Source organism: Miniopterus natalensis, chromosome 20 (assembly GCF_054644295.1).
Source record: "Miniopterus natalensis isolate mMinNat1 chromosome 20, mMinNat1.hap1, whole genome shotgun sequence".
Classification (NCBI taxonomy): Eukaryota; Metazoa; Chordata; class Mammalia; order Chiroptera; family Miniopteridae; genus Miniopterus; species Miniopterus natalensis.
Genome location: NC_142100.1, coordinates 15428676 through 15449587, shown reverse-complemented (window position 1 = coordinate 15449587; position 20912 = coordinate 15428676). Strand labels below are relative to the sequence as shown.

The following is a 20912-nucleotide window of genomic DNA, read 5'->3' as shown; positions in this document are numbered from 1 at the left end:
CTGGGCCTAAGTCTCCCAATGCCTCATGCAGGGAAGCACAGGATTTTGCTGTCCTCGTTGTGGAATGGAAGCTATTGCCACTACTACTGCCACTGGCAAATTAGGCTGCTCATAGGGGCCCCAGTTGTAGAGTGAGATCAACTCACTTTTTCAAAATTTAAATACACGTACAGTCATGAGCCACATAATGATGTTTTGGTCAATGACAGACCACATATACAACAGTGATCCCATAAGATTATAATGGAGCTGAAATATTCCTGTCACCTAGTGATGATGTAGCTGTCGTAATGTCATTGCATAACACATTACTCATGTGTTTGTGGTGATGCTGGTGTAAACAAACCTACCGTGCTGCCAGTTGTATAAAAATATAGCACATACAATTATACCACCTAGATTTGTGTAAATACACTCTATATTCACAACACATTTTTTAGAATATATCCCCATTGTTAAGCGGCACATGACTCTATGACCAGTTTTAACTCGTCTTAAGAAACAATGGCCATCATGAAATCATGGCTTTAGAGGACAGTTTTAAGTTTTCCTCAAAGACACATGTCATGATAGAAAAGGTGTTTATCCTCGCATCACCTGAAGTCATTCCACGGATGCCGAAGACCACTTTGGGGAACCAGCCTTGCAGCACACTGAGGCACTAGAACTTTGTATGCCCTGCCTCTGACAATGTGGTGAGTAGAAATAATCTCCCAAATAACCTAAGGCCATTTTGTGCTGAGACCACTCTAGTATAGGTCTTAGATGTTGTCACCTCACCCTATCACAAGCCAAAACCGTGATCAGGTTGAAATCCTAAAAACAGCCTTGGTACATGTCGGTGCAGCGCGTGGAAGTGTCTCACCTCGAGCAGCAGGCCAAGTGCTCACATTTACCCACCTTCATGCTCACCCATTTATATGCGTGCCTGCTTACCTCTTTACTTATTTATAAACTTTCTGCCTAAACAATTGCATGGTTACTCCCTGACCTATAATTACTCAATGATATGTTTACACGCTTACATTTACCTCTTTACATGTTTACCTCCTGGCATATGTGCCTTATACATGCTTACACTCTCACAGGCTAACACAATTACACACTTGCTCATCTGCTTACCCTCCTCCATGCTTAGTCACTTACACAATTACACACTTAGATGATTACAAGCTTCCACATTTACATCCTACGACTCACTTATATAGCTTCAGGTCCTGATCTGGTGGGGTCCCGGCTGCAAAGTTCACCCAGTGTAACGAGGAAAGGGAGTTGGGCTGCAGCGAAGGAAAGTTCTTCTTAGTCATGCTCCGGGCAGTGAGGCCCACTCTCATCCCTGGCATCAGCTTCATACCAGCCTGTTCTTGCAAGAGCCTCTGTCCACACCTCCGACAGTTGCCAACATATTTCCTGTGGTCTGAACATTTTTGTGGGATTTTTTTCCCCTTCATCTCCATGTGTGTCAAGTTGGAAGGAAAACAACCAGCAATTGGGGCACTTGCGCGTTCACGGCCTTATGTGTAGCGCCTTGTGTGTGTGTGTGTGTGTGTGTGTGTGTGTGTGTGTGTGTGTGTGTGTATTCTCCTCCCCACTTTTTGGCAACTGGCCTTGCTTCATGCGGCTCCCTCTGGTGTGAGTCAGAGCTGATTTTCAAATCGGTAGACACTGGCTTCATGGATGGCATATACAGGAATCTCTTCCAGTGAAGAACACCCTGAGTGTGTTGGTGAGGGGAAGAGCACTGGACTGGGAGTCCATAGGCCTGAATTCAGTGTCCAGAAGGGCCTCTTCTGAGCTGTGTGACCTTGAGTCACCCCCCACTGAGTCTGTTTCCTCATACAGCAAGTCCTCACTTAACATCATTGATACGTTTTTGGAAGTCGACTTTGCCAAACGATGCACAGTATAATGAAAGCAATTTTACCAGAGGTTAATTGATATAAACAAAAGTTCCTACAGCATATTCCTGGACACGAAAACATCGCCAAACTTCTAAGGCCCTAAACACTTCTAATATTAAACATCAAAATAAATGTGAGCTATACATACATTTAAGAAAGGCGAATAAAATCAAGTAAGATAATTATTTTCCAACCCACTTATTCCAGGTCAAGGTCAAAGGTGGCCAGAGCCTATCCTGGCAGCTCAGGGCACAAGGTGAGCACCCATACTCACCCAGACTGGGGCACTGTAGGCACGCCAGCTCACTGCACTGGCACATCTCTGGGATGTGGAAGGAAACTGGAGTTCCCAGAGAAAACTCACGCAGACATTGGGAGTCTGTGCAAACTCAACAGGGAGTGGCCCCAGCCAGGAATCAATTTTTTTTCTCATCAACATATAATGAAATGACATAAAATTAAATAGCATTATTCAAGGACCTGCTGAACTAGAGAAGGGAGTACCTGGGGGTGCAGCAAGGCAGAGACTGGGTCCTTCTGCCTTTCTCTTCTATCTCTGAGTTCTGCTACACAATAGACCAGTGAATACTAACCAATTAAAACAATACTTGTCAAGACATTCATAACTCCACTGAGCACTAGACAAGTGGCATGAAAGCCACAGAACACCATTCTCAAAGTGGGCCCCCCCCCCACCTGCTTCAGAATCATTATAATACTGGTCAAATACAGATTCCTGGGCCCCAGTACCTCTGGGGATAGGGCACAAGAGTCAGCAATTTAACAGCTTGCGCAGAGAGAATCACTTGCATAAGGCGTGGGAAGCAACTTCTGCTGCCCCCTTTTCATCACATGATGGGTTCTTGTTCATTCTTCAAGTAAGCTCCGACGTCACCTCCACCATGAAGCCTTCCTAGACTCACCCCAGATAGAAGCAATTGCCTCATCCTCTGTGGGCTCACAAGTAAACTACCTTACTCACATTTGTGTCCCCAGCATCTGGCCCAGGAACACACAGCAGATGCTCATATTTAAAAATAAAATCAAACCTCCTTCCCGTGGCCTACGAGGGCCCTCAGAGATCTAATACTCCCTGTTTCTACCTCCCTTCCACTCCCCACTCAGCTCACCTCTCCCTCCCCCGCCCCTCATCATAGGTGCTCCTAGCACTGGCCTTCGTTTTTTTCCACTGCTTCCTGTGACTGAAGCACACTCCTTCCTTCAGGTTTTTTCATGACTGGCCCCTTCCTGCCGGACATTCAGTTCCAGATCAAAGAGCCCCTCAGAGACACTTTTCTGCCCACCCAACCTGAAGCCCCCCAGTAACACGTCTCAGCACCCTGTTTTTGTTTTATCGTGTGTTTATCATTCTCTGGTAATTTCTTTTTTTAAATATGTTTGCCTGCTTCTCCCCGGGGAACATAATAAGCTCATGAGATGAGAGATCTTCATTAGTTTAGCTCAGTAATTCTTAACCAGGGTTGAATTTTACCCCCAGGGAACATTTGGCAACGAGTGGGGACATTCTGGGCTGTCACAACTGGGCAGGTGCTACTGGCATCTAGTGAGTAGATGCCAGGAATGCTGCTAACATTCTACAATGCACAGGACAAAACAGAATTTTCCAGCCCCACATGACAATCGTGCCACAGTGGAGAAACCCTGGTCTGGTTCATCTCCGAGGCTCCAGGGTCTGAACCAGTGCCTGGCAAATCTTATGCAGCTCCAACATTTTTGCAGCATGAACGAATGAAATGCTCAAATTAAAAGTTGGATTTCATTTTAAAGCCTAAAAGGTCCTTAGAGAACAATTAAACCGCAAGTTTTCACACTCTGCTTTTGGAAGCCTCGGGCTACGGGGCAGAGTTTCAGGAATTTCTGTACACCATGAAGAATTTTTAGCTAAACCTTGAATATGTAAACTTTATGGCTATGATCTGTTTTATATATTGGGGTCCTTATTGTCTGACAAGCTCTACTGCTTAAAAAAGTGGGAAAAACCACTGTTCCAGACCAGCCCCTTCATTTCACTGAACTGAAAGCAGGATCCAGAGATGCTGGGGCCCCTCAATATTATACAGAGAGCCAGGCCTGGGTCTCCTGAGTTTCACAGACTGGCCACAGCTCTATCATTCACCAAAGACACAATTTAGGAATAAAACAGTGTGATGTAGCAATTACAGGCACCAGAGCCACACTGTGGATTTTCATCTTGGCTCTGCCACCAGCCAGCTCTTTTCCAAGTGGCCTTGGAAAAGCCACTTAACCTCTCTGAGCTTTAGTTTCCCTGAGGATCTGTAAAATGAAGATAATAATAGTACTTACCTCATAAGGTTGTGATGCAGATTAAAAGAGAACATGTGAAAAAATGGCACATAGTAACTGCTGTGTGAAAAGGTGGGTGAGCAACTCATGTCTGTGTGCCTGGGATTTTCCTGGTTTTAATGCTGAAAGTCCTGTGTCCCAAGAAACCGCTCAGCCTGAGCAAAGGAGAACAGTTGGCAATTCTAGATGTATGTATATGTTTGATTTTTAAAAACAGTCTATAGCAACATTTAGTTTGATTTCTCATTACTTAGTACATGTCATATACTGAGCATGAGGGAAGGGTTACTGATGAATTGATTTTTGCACTGATTTTGGGAGTGATATTTCTTGGGTAGTATTTTTTTTTTTTACTTTGTTTTTACATTTTAATATTTTCCTCAGTTTTATTGAAATATAATTGACATGTAGCACTGTGTAAGTTTAAGGCATACAGCATAGTGATTTGACTTAACCTACTTTCTAATAATGAAGCAAATGAAATTATTGGTCATTTTCTATCAATTCCTGCAGGGAGGGCCACAGCACTTCTAACTTGGAAAACACTTTTATAGCCATCGGTTTGTTGCTGGATCTTCTCAAACAAGAGGACTCTGTTTTTCTTTTTGTTTTTCTTTTTTTCAAAAAGTCTATATTTCCAACAGTTTGCCACTTCAGATTGAATGGTCCTCAGTCACACCGAATCTTAGAACTGGAAAGAAGTTTAGGAAATATTTAGGACAACCGTGTCATTTCCCAGGTGGGAAAACGGACTCCAGAGAATCCTGCTCCCTTTCCTACGGTCACGCGCTAGGAAAGGATAATCCTGGGTCAGGGTGCTGTCAGAGGTTCTCAAACTGGGTGCCACACCCAGTGGCAGGTTTCAGAGAGAAACGGGTGGCTCGGGAGTGAGAGGGAAGCTGCTTCACTCGGCAACCCCACCCCTCCTCCCTCTATCACAGAAGCTCCCCTCTTACCGTTTGTACGCTGAGCTTCAGCTTAAGTAGCCTCTGTAAAAGGGTTCATGTGCTGAAAAAAATATTTTTTGAAAGCCACTCAACTGTATCATAAGGTCAACATATTTTCTTCCCTGGAAAATTCTCTCCCATGGAGAAAACTTAACTATTTCTTTGAACCACATTTTCCCCCTCTCTAATAGATTTTACGTGGTCAGAAAAACAGATGTATGGGTCCTTTAAAAGCCAGCAGTTAAAATAAAAGGCTCATTCATTCACAGGAATGAGCTGGGTGAGTCAGGGCGTTGGTAACAACTGACCCACATGTGTAATCTCATTCCCATCATTTAGGAAAAAGCTGCTGTTTGGGGCCACTTGAAAGAAGTTTGGAGTGTAGGTCCCAGGAGGGCCCCGAAGTGGACAGTCCCCAAGGAGCAGGATGAAGGGGGACAAATTGTAGTGACACTATCTAGAACCCAGGCCCGAGGCATTGGATGGGGATGGGGAGGAGCTGCTGGCGAGTTATGCCTTTCCCACCCCCTCCAACATGATTTTAAGCTGAAACAGACAAGATCCAAAGCCAGGAAAACATCTTGGGTTGGGCCCCAAAGTGGAAGAAAGACAACTAAGAAATGGCAGAGCAAAATGCACAGCCTTGGTCCATGGCGATTCTGGGCTCTCCCTTGAGTGGGTCAAGGCTTAAAGAAAGGCGAGGAGGAGTGAGCTGATTCCGCAGAGCAGAGATGAAAGCTCAAACTCAATAGGACTAGGTTTGAATCCCGCCTCAGCCACTCATCAGCTGTGCAACCTCTGGAGAGTTACCTTACCTCTCTGAGCATCCTTCCCTCATTAGTAAAACATAGATTGTAGTGGTGCCTACCTTATAGGGCCAGTGAAGGATTAAAAAAGAGGGCTCTGCTCTTTACAATGCTCCCATGCCAACAAAATAGTCACAGTCACTGTTTATTAAGCATCTACTAAGTGCCCATCCATGGATGCCAGAGCCTGAGCTCCTTACCACTGGGTTGTGTGGCCTCTGTGTACCAGGGATTCTACCTGATGCAAGGGGAGTTCAGAAGAGAGTTGTTGCCAAATATTTTGGGGTCAGATAACATCCTGGGGGACTCACAGTTCATCAGTCTTTGCCACGGGTGACTGTTAGGCCAGCTCTCCTCATACAATAGGGGCTCAAGAAATTTTTGTTGAATGAGTGGCTCTATAATGAAAGAAATTAATGAAAGACTGAATGTTGAATGTGTCTTTCTGGATGGAGAGTTTTCAAACACCTCAGGAATTTATGAATACAATGTTGAACAAAATAAACCAGATACAAGAGAATGTTCTGTGTGATGACATTTGTATAAAGTTCTAGAACAAGTGAGATAAATCTACGGCAAAGAGTCCGAATAGTGCCCTGGCCGGGTAGTTCAGTTGGTTAGAGCAACGTCCTGATACATCAAGGTTGTGGGTTGAATCCCCGGTCAGGGCACATACAAGAATCACCCAATGAATGCATAAATAAGTGGAACAACACATCGATGTTTCTCTCTCTCTCTCCTGTCCCCTCTCTCTAAAAATCAATCCAGTAAATACAATAAAAATAAAAGGAGTGGTTACTTGGGGGCTGGAAGAAACAGACAAAGCTGTTCCCTGTCTACCCAATATCCATCCCCTAGTATAGCCAGTTGATGAAGTTCTAGTCAATGAGACCTACGTGGAACTGTCCGGTGACAGTTGGGGAAACCTTGTAAAGATGCCTGCTCTTTGTCCCCTTGTCCCCTCGTCCTCCATCCTGCTCTCTGAATACAGACGTGATGGCTGGATCTCTGGCTGCCCACTGGATAGACGACTAAGGCCACACACTAAAGTCGGAAGAACTGGAACTAGATCCCTAACTACTCCATGGGCTGTCGGCCTTGGACAGCTCACCTGCCCACCTCTAGACTTCTAGTACATGAGAGAAAGAAATTACCCTCTTGGGCGAGCCACTGTTATATTGGGATTTTCTATCACACGAAGTTTAACCTCTCCTCCCTATCCAACAGCCGTACGAGGTTGGTATTCTTACTGTTATACAGGTGAGGACACTGAGTCACAGATTAAATCCTTGCCCAAGGCCACGTGGCTGGAAATAGGGAGGCCCGGATGTGAATCCCACACCATGAGGGTCCTTCACGGCGTTTCTTCTCTAAACTACTGAGTGCACATCACTGTCTTCTCACGCCCAGTTTCCGGGGTCCCCAGACAGCACAGCTTGTAGTGACAGGACTAAGGGAGTCATAATCATAGGTCCTACAATTGAGCCCCACCCACCTGATGTCATTGACCCCTGCCCACACATGCCCAGAGTCTATCCTTAGAGCTGGAAGAATTGAGGCTAAGGGTGCTGAATGTACTCTCCTAGCATCCACTGAGTTAGGGAATAGAGGCTGGGTTTGAACCGCAGGCCCTGCCAGTGAAGCCCCTGTTCTTAACATCTCAGCCACACTGCTGCCTCAGAGGTTACGTATCTCAATTTTCTATAAGATTCTAAGAAGTCCTTTACAGCCTCTTCCAAATGGTTGGCCAGCTTCCATTTACATACTTCCAGTGACAGAGAGCTCACTACCTAACAGGCTTGTAAAGCAGAAACTTGGGAGAAAGGGTTGTCTTCATCCCAACCTCTTCTTTCTCCTGCCTGGCCTCAGCCATCCTGGGACTGCCCTACCCTGCACCCTGGGGACTTTTCCCCAGAAGCGGCCTTTCTCATCTTTGTTTAGTCCCTCGAGCTCAGTGGGCAGAGTGAGAGTGGTGGTGATATCTTTACAATGGATTCTCTCTTTCTTTCTCCTCCTTGCCTTCTCTCGCCATTCCCTGTTCCTTTGAAGAGGAGCTAAGATTGTCATGTTATCATTTGGCAACAATTAAACAAATATAAAATGTACATACTTTGTGACCCAGCCACCTCTCTCCTTGCACACGTGCCCAAAGAGGAATCGGCCAAGAAGCTCAGAGCAGCAGGGTTCGTGAGAGTGAGACCTTGGCAACACTAGGGGACACTAGTCCGCTTATAGGAGACAGGTTATGACATCAGGATGCATCCTTCCAAAGGAGAATGCCACAGCAGTTTAAAAGGTTAGGACGGAGGTACCCACCCAAGAAAAATGTGAACACATGCCCAAACAAAGACTTGTATGTGAATGTTTATAACAATATTTTTCATAATAGCCCCAAGTTGGAAGCAGTCCAAGTGCCCACCCACTGGTAAATGGATAAGAAACTATAGTCTCCCTATACAATGGGATACTAGCAATGAAAACGACACACCCTGAGGATGAATCTTCAAATAGTTATGTTAATAAAAGAAGGCAGATGCAAAGATCACACGTTGTATGATTTCACTTATGTGAAATGTCCAGAAGAAGCAAACCCGTAGCAACAGAAAGTTCAGTGGTTGCTTGGGGCTGGAAGAGACACTGGGGATTGACTTAAAAAATGGGCATAATGGCCCTTTTGGGGGTTGTGGAAATGTTCTAAAACTGGTTCGTGGTGATGGTAGCACAGCTCTATAAATCTACTAAAAATCACTGAACTATACACTCACAGCGAGCGAATTTTATGGTATGTAAACTTTATCTCAAACTCTTTACAGACGAATGCAGAAAAAGAGATAAAAATTAAATTAAAACAGTAAGATGCCGAACAAAATATACAATTCCATTTATGTAAAAAATAAGTGAAATAAAACCCCTCCTGTACAAGCATGAATACTTGTATACATATGTGCAAATAATCTGTCTTGGGTGCTCCACCCACACTTGTAACAATCAGTCCAATGGGTGACTGGAGAGAGTGCCTATTACTTTACAGTGAAAGTTGATTCTTTGGGTAATTTTTTTAGTTAAAAAATAAATCAAGCAAAAAAAGAGAAAAGGAAGGAAATCATGCAAAAGAGGCTGCAGTCCATCCTCTAGCACCTTCCTTTGCAATCGTTGGGCCCCTGGTTAAGGAATTGGCATTTGTAAGCGGGAAACTGGATGTATCTAGACTTGGGAAGGACTTAAAGATCGATCTAGACCAGTTCCTTTGCTCTGTAGGTGGAGAAACTGAGGCGCAGGGAGTGGCGGGGGCCCGTCCAACGCCAGAGCTCATTGGGCCTGGGCCCGGGCTGAAGTCCAGGCCTCAGACGAAGCTCCCAGCCCTGCCCCCGCACTGCACTCTGCACAAATTGTTTCGTGTCTCCGGGAAAGGGGAGTTTATAAATTTGGCCACATTTTGGAACAACAGAGCCATAAATGGACATGCCCGAGGAAGGCTGGGACGTACCTGACCTTTCAGACTGGGGGTGGGGAGGGGAAGGGAGAACAAGGGGGGGAGCAGACCCAGCCATGGCTTAGATTCTTGCATCCAGGGGAAAATAAAGCTGGAGCAAGAAGCTAGCGCAGAGGGAGGCTGCAGATGAAGCGGGCAAGCCAGGCAGACCTGGTCCAAATGCCCCTTTTGCGGCTGTCTGGCTATGACCCTGGGCAAATGCCTTCGCCTCTCTGAGCCTCCATGGTCACAAAAACCTGGTGGATGATGAGAACATGTGGAAAGGTTGTGAAAGGGCAGATGACCAGGCTCAACTGCAACTTAGAATCAGACTCTTCCAGAATGGGGCCCAAGCAGCTATATTTTCCAGAAGCATCCTGGGATAGTCTGTCTGCATCTTTAGAGAACTGGAGTTCAGGATTCAGTGACATCCAGGCTCTTAAAACAGGTTTATCAAACTCATTAGTTTTATTAGACTCTGTTACCTATAGATGAAAATCTGGACTGCTTAGCGCAGCATTCAAGGCATCCAGGGCAACAGAACAGCTTCACTCCCCACCCCCACCTTAGGCATTCACATTCATCCTTCCATTGCTTCAGCAAACAAGGTGGAGCATCCTCCTTGCAGCCCCAGATAAAACCAGGTCTCTGCCTTCCCTGGGGGTTCAAAGTGGGAATCAATTAAATTCCACACTCCACAGTTCTCTTCCTTTTCCGCACACATTCCCATTCACACTTTCGAACCTTTGTTCAGGTTGTTTCCTCAAGCTGAACAGTGCCCCCCAACACCACCTGGCTTCTCTTTGATAGAAAACCCACCTCAAATCTCCTCCTCCATGAAGTTTTCTTGAGTCTCTGCACTCCCAGACTGAGCCACTATCTGTTCAGGGCTCTCCCCTCCAAATGAATGAATGAATGAATGAATTAGTGGAATTCCTGGTTTGCCTCTCAGTCCTGGTGCAGTTTGTAACCAATAATGTTTGTTGAAATACAATGAAATCTGAATTCTCTGATCCAACTCTCTTCTGAATGCTACAACCACTGAAAAATATTCAGTCAACAAACATTTATTGAGCACCTATTATGCACCAAGCATGTGTGAACAAACAAGGCCATTTTAAATGTGGTTAAGTGCATTGAATGCTTTAAGAGTGAAAGACTGAGAGGTGCTATTTCATAGAGAGTGGTCTGGAAGCCTCGTAGCAAAAGTGAGCTAAGACTGAAGAATGATAGAGCCAGCCTGCAGAACCCCAGAAAGGGGGACTCGATTTGGTTTTGAGAAGAGCTTTCCAGCTTCTAAGTGGTGAGTGGAGGTAGGGAGGGGACAGTGGCCAGAGCCAAGTGATGTAATTAACAGCCAGCCATGTGGAGAGGTAGGGCCAGCCACATGAAGATGGACACCACAGGGGCGCCTGCTGCTTGGGTGGGACGGCTGACCTTCCAAACCTTAGATTCTTTGATTCTCTGAGCCTTATCTATCTTTTAAACACACACACACACAAATAAAGAAAACAAAACCCCTCAGAGCCTCAGAAGTTGGCTCAAACTCATAGGATTGTTTGTTTGTTTTTTTAAAAAATACTTTTTCCCACTAAATCTTCAGTTTTATGTTTCTAGCAGCTGGCATCCATCCAAGGGGACAAGTTAGCTGGGACAAACAGGCTTCCGTCCCTCTGTCATTGTCCTCCGGATTGCAGCTTGTGGCTGCTAAGAGGGTCATTTCCTGTGGCCCCTGCAGGGCCAGGAGGGTGAAGTGTGGGGGCCAGGTCTTCCCACGGATGCAGCTGGGTCAGCTGCATTTCCCGAGAGGACACTGCTCTGGGGGAGGGGAAGGGGAAGGCAAATGGCAGCCCCAGAGGGATCAGACAAGCAGCTCTGGCCCAACAGTTTTGTGGGGTTTTTTTGGTTTATCCTCACCTGAGGATATTTTTCCACTGATTTTACATAGAGTGGAAGGGAGGGAAGGAGGGAGAGGGGGAGAGAGAGACAGAGAGAAAGAGAGAAACATTGATTCGAGAAAAACACATCAATTGGCTGCCTCCCGTATATATGCTGACCTGGCCGGAATCGAACCTGTGACCTTTCAGTGCTTGGGCTGACTCTCTAACCACTGAGCAACACCGGCCAGGGCCAACAGTTCATTTTTAAGTCAGTTACTTGAGGTTTAACAAAAAACGTGGTGAGGTTCCCAGGCTAGCTCACCAGAAGAGCCCATAGCACTGATAATGGAGTCTTCTAAGATGAGAGGAACCCAGCCCAAGAACGGGTCTGAGTGCCCTGATTTCATTACTCACCAAATTCAGGGCAGGTGATCCTCTGAGGTAAAGCTGGGCTGTGATTAGAAAACAGAAAACCCCCACCCCCACCACAGACTAGGGCAGGGCGCCCTGACCCTGAAACAGGGGACTCCTGGCATGGGGGCCACTGAACTCCACAACTATCCAAGCCACCCCGCCCCCTCAAACCTGAGTTTCTTAAACTGGTGCTCTGCCTCCAGGGAGAAGAGGGAGAGTAGTGTCTAGCCCATACCCATCAAATTCCTCCCGCAAACCCATGAATCTTGTATCGGGATCACGCACCTTCCTCTCATGCCACCCTCCCTTGCTCACTACCTCCCGCCACAGTGGCTTGCTTTGGGTTCTGCCTTCTTGCCTCAGGACCTTTGCCCATGCTGTTCCCTCTGCCTGGATCACAACACAAAGTGCTCATGTCACCTTAACCTTTTCCTTCTTAGAACTAACCTCAACCGACGACAGCGCTTTGCGTAGTAATTTTCATGATGTTCCTCCACACCTTGGAAGCCATTCTATGAAAGGCAACAAGGGCCTCCAAATTTGCCACAGAAAGGGAAAGAAAGAAAAAACGATAGAGTGTGGGAGGCCTTTGTGACCCAGGCCTGGAGGAGGCACACGTCCCTTCTGCTGACATTTCTTTGGCTGGAATCATTCACGTGCCCCCTCCTCACTGCAAGGGAGACTGGGAAATGTGGTCTGAGTGCCACTGTGCAGCCACCTGGGTTCCCAACATGAAGAGAAAAGGGTTACGCGGGCCTGGACAGGCAAAAGCCCCCACCATTGCACTGCACGCGACCTCAGCGTCCCCACCCAGAGAGAGGAAGACATATCTCCTGGGCCTGTGTTCGCCTTTTCCTGTGGATGTAAAACCAATTAATGGTCAGCCCCTGGAGCAGACAGACACTGCCCATATCTCCCTGACAATCACCTCTACCCCACCAAAGGCTGCTCACTGCAAATGCCTGGAACTCTATGCTTGATGACATCGTCCTGGCCCAGGAGCACACTTGTGCCTACATGCATGCTAGCTGGAAGCATCACCAAGGATGGAGGATTGGCAAATAGATACCCCAACCCCCTTCTTTGGGGTGATTGAGGCGTTCTCCACACTGTCTCGGAGAGTTCCCTTGTAGGGCTGAGCTCTGGTTTCCCACCATAATGCTCTTTTTACTGGCTGCCTTCTCTTCCCTGTCTCACTTCCCCACTCCTCTGCATAGATTCCCCAGGACCACCTCACAGATTATTTGCGTTAAATACTTATCTTAGGGTCTGCTTCTGGGAGGACCCAAACCAAGGCAGCTCCCCAAGGGCAGGGACAATGACCCGTGCTCTTCTCCCCTACCACGTCCGGCCTTGTGCTTCATGGGTGCACAGTCATCCTTTTGATTACTTTTAGAAATACACAAAACATATGTCAACAGATTGGTCGTCTTGGCCAGGGCTGCTGCAGACTTACCAAAGAGATGGCCTCACACACTTGAAAATAAGCCTTGGAAGAGTTATCTGCTCATCCTGTTTCTTTCCCACACACAGGAAATCCCGGGCAGGCAGAGCTTCCTGACCCGGGAAGGGGGCAGGGAGCTCAGAGCACTGGGTTCAAGCTCTCTTCCTCATGAGAGGAAATCTTGGGTTATTTGAGGGAATCGGCCTGCCTTCCACACTGCCTGGAGAAAGGGAAAGTTCACAGTTCTGAATTCGAGTCCTCACTTCACCGCTAGGCTACTATGTCACTGAGGCTATTCCTTCCCCTGCCCTGGACCTTAGATTCCATTTATGAAATATAGAGGTGGAATAATTGTGCCTTGGGGTATCTTAGAATTGCTGCATTCTGCATCTCCTCAGAGCTCAGATCCTGGCCTGGCATGATGTTTCACTTGTGAAAACTTTTAAGGGATTTGAGAATTCAAAGCAGACAAGTATTTAGGATATTTTGGAAGCCAGTATTAGCAACTATTAAGACGAGTTAGAGTGGTTTGTCCTGCAGATGGAATTTTCCATGGAAAAATCATTTTAAATATTTTCTTAATAAATTGGCACTCACTAGCAACTTTTCTCTTTTTCCAAGCTTGCTCCGGTCTCTACATTGCAGCCAGTTACCTTGGTCAAGCAGATCACTTTGCCCTCCTGCTTAAAACTCATCTAGGGATACCCTCGCCCTCAGCAGCACCTCCTACAGCGCTTTGCACATAGCAAATGATTGATTTTTTAAAATCTTTATTAATTTCAGAGAGGAAGGGAGAGGGAGAGAGAAACATCAATGATGAGAGAGTCACTGATTGGCTGCCTCTTGCACTCCCCTGACTGGGAATCAAACCTCAATCTCCGGGATCCTAGGTAGATGCTCAACCGCTGAGCCACACCAGGCCGGGCCAGATGATTGATTACTGAATTGAATTTTATTTCCAAGCTACTGTGGCCTAAGAGGCTGTAAAAACTGTTGTTAGAATTGTATCTAAAGTGAAAGTAAGAAGGCTATGAGTGAAGGCTGGGGAAAGCTTACCTAAGAGTAAGGTGCCTGGTGTGGACAATGTGGTTTTGGTGCTCAGTTGCCCTTTTAGCTTCATTTCAGATTCCAGATAAGTGACATTATTGCATAAGTTACTCCAGTTAAGTGAGATACTATTGTGTATGCTGCTTATATCAGTTAGGGATGCATTAAGCTGCAAGTTATAGGATACAGTGGCTTATACCACAAGGACATTTACTGTTCGCTTGCCTACAAATCTGGATGCAGGTGGCCACAGAGTTGGTCCACCAGCTTAGCGATGTTATAAAAGACACAGGTTCTTCCTACTTTTTCACTCCTCTGTTCTTATATTCCAGTGCCTCATTGTTCCAAGATGGTTATACTTCAAAAAGAGTGATACATCTAAGTTCTCCTGTCCCTTCTGATCCTTTTATCAGGAAAGCTTCCTGGATCACTCCAGCATAATTTCCCTTATGTCTCATTAGCCAGAGCTAGGTCACCTGACCATCTTATTAATTATTCATTGCTGTAAAACAAATTACTCAAAACCTAGTTGCTGCAATAAACATTTACTATCTCTAAAAGTTTATGGGAGCCAAGTATCCAGGAACGCCTTAGTTAGTTGGTTCTGGATCAGAATTTCTCAGGGGTGATCTGTGCCTGAGTCTTAATTTATAAAGGTGACAACACAGAAGTCAATGCCATTGAAAGAAATGTCTAATGTTACTCAGAGCTCCCCTAGAAACAAGAGGCATGGCGTGCCATTCAGGGCCACAGAGGAAAGCACCAGTGTTAGTCAGGAGACAGCAAGAAGCAAGGGAAGACCAAGGTCACAACCTTTGTTGGGGTTTCTGTGGGAAAAGTAGGTAGTTCAGGGTAACCAGTTTAGGATTGGCTAGTTTGAATTCCAGTGGGCTTTGGAGCTTAGGAGATGTCCTTAGTTGCCCAGTACCTGGCCCTGGGTTGATTTATGGCAGAGGAAATATTGGCTTGTGGTGTGAGAGTTAGATAAGGTGGTTGGGGATATGGGCCTGGGTCAGTTGGTTTATATATGAAATGTGGGCTCACTGACAAGTTGTTTTCTGTGTCTAGAAATTAGCTAGCCCTGGGAGGGTAGTGGCTTCCTAGCCACAAAGGCTCCCCAAAGATGTTAAAACATCATAACATGTAGAAATTTTTAAAAATATGATTAATGCAAGGATCTTTCTGGCTCACGGCAGCCACTTCCAAGGTGGCTCGCCCACATGCCTGGCATGTTGGGACTGGCTATTAGAGGGACGACTTACTCCTCCCACGTGGGCTTCTCCACAGGGCTGTTGAGTGTCCTCACGACATGGTAGCTAACTTCTCCCAGAGTGAGTCATCTACGAGAGCAAGGCAAAAGTGACAATGGTTTTGGTTTTTTTATAACCTAGCCTCAGAAGTCGATCTTTGAAATGAGTCAGTAAGTCCAGCCTATATTCAAGAGGAAGGGATGAATTTCCATCTTTTGAAAAGGAGGGCATCAACATTCTGCAGGTTATTTTAAAACCACCAGATTCCTGATACAAAGGAGTCTGGGAAAATAGAAGAGGAACAGGATTGTCACGACTGGCTTAGGCTAATCAGGATTCATCGCCTGGGACACAATGCCACCCCAGGCAAAACCAGGGTTCAGTTAATGAAGAGGAGAGGGAGGTTGATGGGGAAGCAGTCGAGAGTATCTGCCACAATGACGATGATGAAGATGAAGGGGAATAGGGCTGCCAGGTGGCTCTATGTCCCAATATCGCATGGGACATATTTATACTAGAACATTATTTATTGTTTATCTGAAAGTCAAATTCAACAGGGTGTCTTCCATTTTCATTTGCTAAAAATCTAGCACCTCTCAGTGGGAAATAATCTTCAATAATCATGGAGGGAGCTCAGTGAGGGGATGGGACTTCTTGAGAATGGGGAGCAAAAGGAGGCCTGGGGTTGTCCGGGGGGAGGAACAGATGTTTCAAAGCCTGGGACAGGCTTTTTTGGCCAGTGGAGATGGTGAGGTTGAGATCTCTCGTGGTCCCAATTGCTCTTCTCTGCTCCCATTCCTACTCCACATCCGCCACCACTACCACCGTCACCTCCACTCTGATTTCAAAACACAGCCAGGAAGCTGCAGCCAGAAGCTTTCCAAAAAGAGGGAAAACCAACTGACAAAGCCTAAGTGGGAACTGAGGACAATACTGAAAATGCATGTAAGGGTTGTGGGAACTTGGAGCCTCGCTGTGTGACCTCAGGCAACACTCCCCTCTCTCTGGGCCTCCCTTTCCTTGGCTATATAATGAGGGGTTGGTCTAAATCATCTCCCAGGGCCCTTTTTCTTGGCCTATGTGTCTCCCTCCCTAAAAGAAAAACCAGAGGGAACAAAAAGACATGGGTGGTTTCTCTCGTTCCTTCTCCAAGTCAAACTGCACGAAAATGTCCGGTGTGACATAGATTTAATATAAACAGTGGTGCGCTAATACTCACAAATACCCCAAAAGGAGTCCCTGATGGGCTATTTTTATCCCTTAAGACACATACACACTCCAACCCCCTTTACCCCTGCCCATAAGAGTCTTTCCAGTTGATTTTTACAAGAAGACAAGAGTTCCAGTTAAGGGTGCTAATTAAACAGTTTTGACTGTGGGCAGAAGAGAGGCTGGAGAAAACCTCCTCTCTGGGCATGATGTCACCGCAATTGTGCATTTCTCATGACCCAAGAATGTGAGTGTGTTTGCACTGCACGTTGAAGTCCATGATGCAAGTGCGGCCTGGTAAACAGGCCCCAGACAGGCAGGCCCTGCAAGGCCTGGCAGGGGCCCAGGTTGCGCTTAACTCCTTCCTGGCAGAACTGGCTGGTGGGCCTCTAAGATCTGGCCAAGGAGCCTTCTCTACTCACCCCCCTGCTTCTCTCCCAGGCAGGGTCCTTGGTCATGACGGGTGTGGGAATTTGGAGCCTCTCTGTGAGACCTGTATTCCCACACACCTGTACCTTTTGCTTGCTCTAGGGCCTTGGATATGTGACTCCTCTGCCCCAAGTCTCAGTTTTCTCATCTGTACAATGGGGAGAGGAATCAGCCTCAACCCTTTATCTTCAGCTCCACAGTACAAAAAAACCTAGACAACCGAGGGCTTTTCTATATATTCAAACAAAACACATGTGGAGGCAAAACCTGACCTGAATAGACCGAGGCTGTGTAGAGCCTTTATTCCACTTAGAAGCAATACTCACACTTCTCGCTACAGCAATATTTATATGTTTGATTGGAGATGAGTGGGCCCAGACCCCACGGGATCACCTTTCATTTTTATTTATTTTTTATTGATTTCAGAGAGAGGGAGAGGGAGAGAGAGAGATAGAAACATCAATGATGAGAGCGTCATTGATTGGCTGCCCCCTGCACGCCCCCACTGGCAATCTAGTCCGAAACCCCAGCATGTGCCCTGACCGGGAATTGAACCGTGATTTCCTGGTTCATAGGTTGACACTCAACCACTTAGCCACACCAGCTGGGCTGGATCACCTTTTAAAAACCCCTAAAAATTCTGAATTCTGAAACCCATCTAGCCCCGGAGAGTTGATCAGGATTTGTGGACCTGGGGCACCTGCCTGTAGCTCACTGGGAGACTTACTGAGAAACTGCCTTCCATTGGAAAGTCAGCCTCCAGGACAGGTTTAGCTCTGACCCTACTGTATCCCAAGCAGCCAGCTCAGTGTCTGGCACCCAGCAAGCCCCCAACCAATAGCTGTTGAATTAACAGCTAAAGTTATTCATACCCCATAAATGCCATAGTGATGATTATGGGGAAACTGAGGCCTGAGCCTCTGAACTGGCCTGCCCTGTATCCTTTCCCACAGAGGGAGTTCCGACTTTCCCCAAAAAAGGTAGCTGCTCACATTTCTCTGCTTGCCCGCTTGCAAAAAGCTTGGTGACCCCCCTCCAACATTCCAGGGCAGCTTCCTCCCCGGCTGGCTGGTTTGCGGGCATCACCGAGTTTTCTTTGGCAAATGGTTCAGATGATTAAAAAACAGGGGGGCATGCAGAAAGCTAGGGGTGGGGGAGGAGTGGTCACAGGGCAGAGTGGGGGCTGAGGGGTGTCTGGGGAAGATGGGATCTGTTGGCCAGCCTGAGACGATGGACCAGATTCCAGGACCCTTCGGAGGACTGTGAATGTGCCAGTCAGGCCCTGCCTTAAACTTAGGGCTAAAGAATTATCCAGACCCGTGCAGAGCTGACTGGATGGAAAAGGTTTTCCCAATGTGGTCTGACCTACCCCCAACTTCTGTGGGACCCCAAGTAACTCCTTTTTTCCTCCTGGGGCCTTAGCGTGGAGAATCCAGCACGGTGGAGCAGAGCTGAGGTTATAGACACAGACTTGAGTCCAAGCCCAGACTCTCCCTCTGGCTGGGTGGGGAGTTAGGGCAAGTCACTTTCTCCCTCTGAGCCTCAGTTACCTCACCTGCAAAATGGCTCTGAGTTATAGGGATGTTGTCCTGATGAACGTGCCTGGCACATAATAGTGATAAAGGAATGTTAGATACTATTACCCTTGGCCCAGATAACCCTCCTGAACTGAAGTTCTACGTTAGGCACTTAGTACAATAATAAACTCATTATGTCCCAAACCTGTGCTAAGCACTTCACAAGTATTTTTTATTTCACCCTCTCAACACTTCTCACACTGTCTGCATTTTTTGGAGGAGAAAATTGAGGTTCAGAGAGGTGAAGTGATTCCCCCAGGCTGTATAGCTAGTAAGTGGCAGAGCTGGGGTCTGCCAGACTCTAAGCACCTCATACCAGGACTTCAAGAAAGATCTAGCAGTCAATTCCATGCTCAGTTCCTCAAAGCAAGAGATTCCAGGCCCAATTGGGCCACCCCCTGATGTAGCATGTGGCCAGTGCAGGAGCCTCAATTTCCCCATCTCATCCCTGGAGAAGATCTTCCCTGCCCTGCTTCCCCCACGGGGCTGAGGTAAGGACTCTGGTGACCTTGAAAAGGACTTTGTAGGCTCTGAGATGGGACAGGAAATCTCAAAGGCTCAGCCAGGAGGAGTCAAGGGAAAGTATTAATCCTTTCTCAGCCACCCTGGCAAGTGTCAGACCAGCTTTGGTCACAGAGGAGCCAGAGTAGGGAAAGTAAATGAGGGACAGCTGCCTCAGAACTGTAGAGGCTCTGTGTTAAGAGGGCTACTCAGAGCCAAGAACTGAAGAAGTGGTCCCAGCCCTCCCCCAGGCTCCGACCCTCATCATGGTTCCTCCCTGCATTAGGAGTTAGGCAGCACTGCCTGGTGGTTAAGAACCAGGCCGCCATGCCCGGCCGGGTGTGGCTCGGCGGTTGAGGGTCGACCTAGGATCCAGGCGATCAGGGTTCAATTCCCAGTCAGGGCACATGCCCAGGTTGCGGGCTTGATGCCCAGTAGGGGGAGTGCAGTAGGTAGCTGATCAATAACTCTCTCATCATTGATGTTTCTATCTCTCTCTCCCCCTCTCCTTTCCTCTCTCTGAAATCAATAAAGATATATTTTTTTAAAAAAGTACCAGGCCTCCAGAGTCCGACAGACCAGGGTTTAAGTGTCAGCTCCACTGATCTCTGCAGTGTGTGCTTTGGACTTCCCCTTCCGTCAGTCTTCCCAACTGTAAAATAGGAGTGATAAAGATAAAAGCCTCACCAGGACTGCAGTAAAGACAAGACTTGGCCCGTGGATATTGCTTGAACAATTATCTTCTGTCACCTGGTCTGCAATCCTAAAGGGGCTTCTAGTCTGGAAGGAGAGACCGTATGTAAAGTGCTTGGTTCAGGTAGGTGCCAACTGGATGGAAGGAAGGAAGGAAGGAAGGAAGGAAGGAAGGAAGGAAGGAAGGAAGGAAGGAAGGAAGGAAGGGAGGGAGGGAGGGAGGGAGGGAGGGAGGGAGGGAGGGAGGGAGGGAGGGAGGGAGGGAGGGAGGAAGGGTAGATGAAAGGAATGACTTAATCCAGGTCACATAGTTAGGAAGTAACTTTTCCTAATATCTCACAATGGGCACTGAAGGGTGCAGAAAAGCTGGTTAGAGAGAGAAGGACACCCCAAGTGGAGGGGACTGCATGACCAAAGGCTTGGGGTTAGGAATTGTTGATGAGACGCTGGTCTCATATCTTCTCTTTCAGTAACTTGCTCAACAAGACTCTATGGGGAGGGGATGTGAGTGGAGCCTCTCCCAGAGTCCTCTGGGGCAGAGCCAGGAAGTTGTGCAGGGATAGGGCCCCAAGCCCAGATGAGCAGGCAGGAGCAAGCCCAGACTGTGGGTCGGGCCTCAGAGGGCCTGGTCTGGCCATATTTGGTTTTCAAGGAACTTGGAGGGTTCTTGCCGGCCCTGCTGCCCACGCACAGGAGTGAGGCCACCCACAGTTACTGAGTCAAGCAGGCAGCTGGGGTCGGAGCAGGGGCCCCACAATGGGGTGACTGTAACACAACTGTTCAGAGCCTGTTCTCTACAGTCAAGGAAATATGGGTTCAAATCCTGCTCAACTACTGACAACTGTATGACAGGGCCAGCCACATCACCTCCTGGAAGTTCCATTTTCTTTATGTGTAAAATAAAACGCCATTACTGTTTCCTGTGTGCCACTCTGCTAAGCACTCGACCTGCATTACCCTGTTTCATTTTCATCGAGAGAGAAATATTACCACTGTTCCCATTAAACAAAATACGTG

General features: G+C 47.1%; 1 long non-coding RNA gene across 1 annotated transcript in view; it reads right to left on the bottom strand.

Moving 5' to 3' along the window:
* Window positions 1-3182: 3182 nt before the first annotated feature.
* The window catches only part of LOC107526179 (uncharacterized), a 28490-nt gene continuing 10760 nt past the window's right edge, over window positions 3183-20912 (bottom strand). The window contains exon 4 of the long non-coding RNA XR_015716219.1: window positions 3183-4917. This is a non-coding gene — a long non-coding RNA (uncharacterized LOC107526179). The remainder of the gene's footprint in view (window positions 4918-20912) is intronic.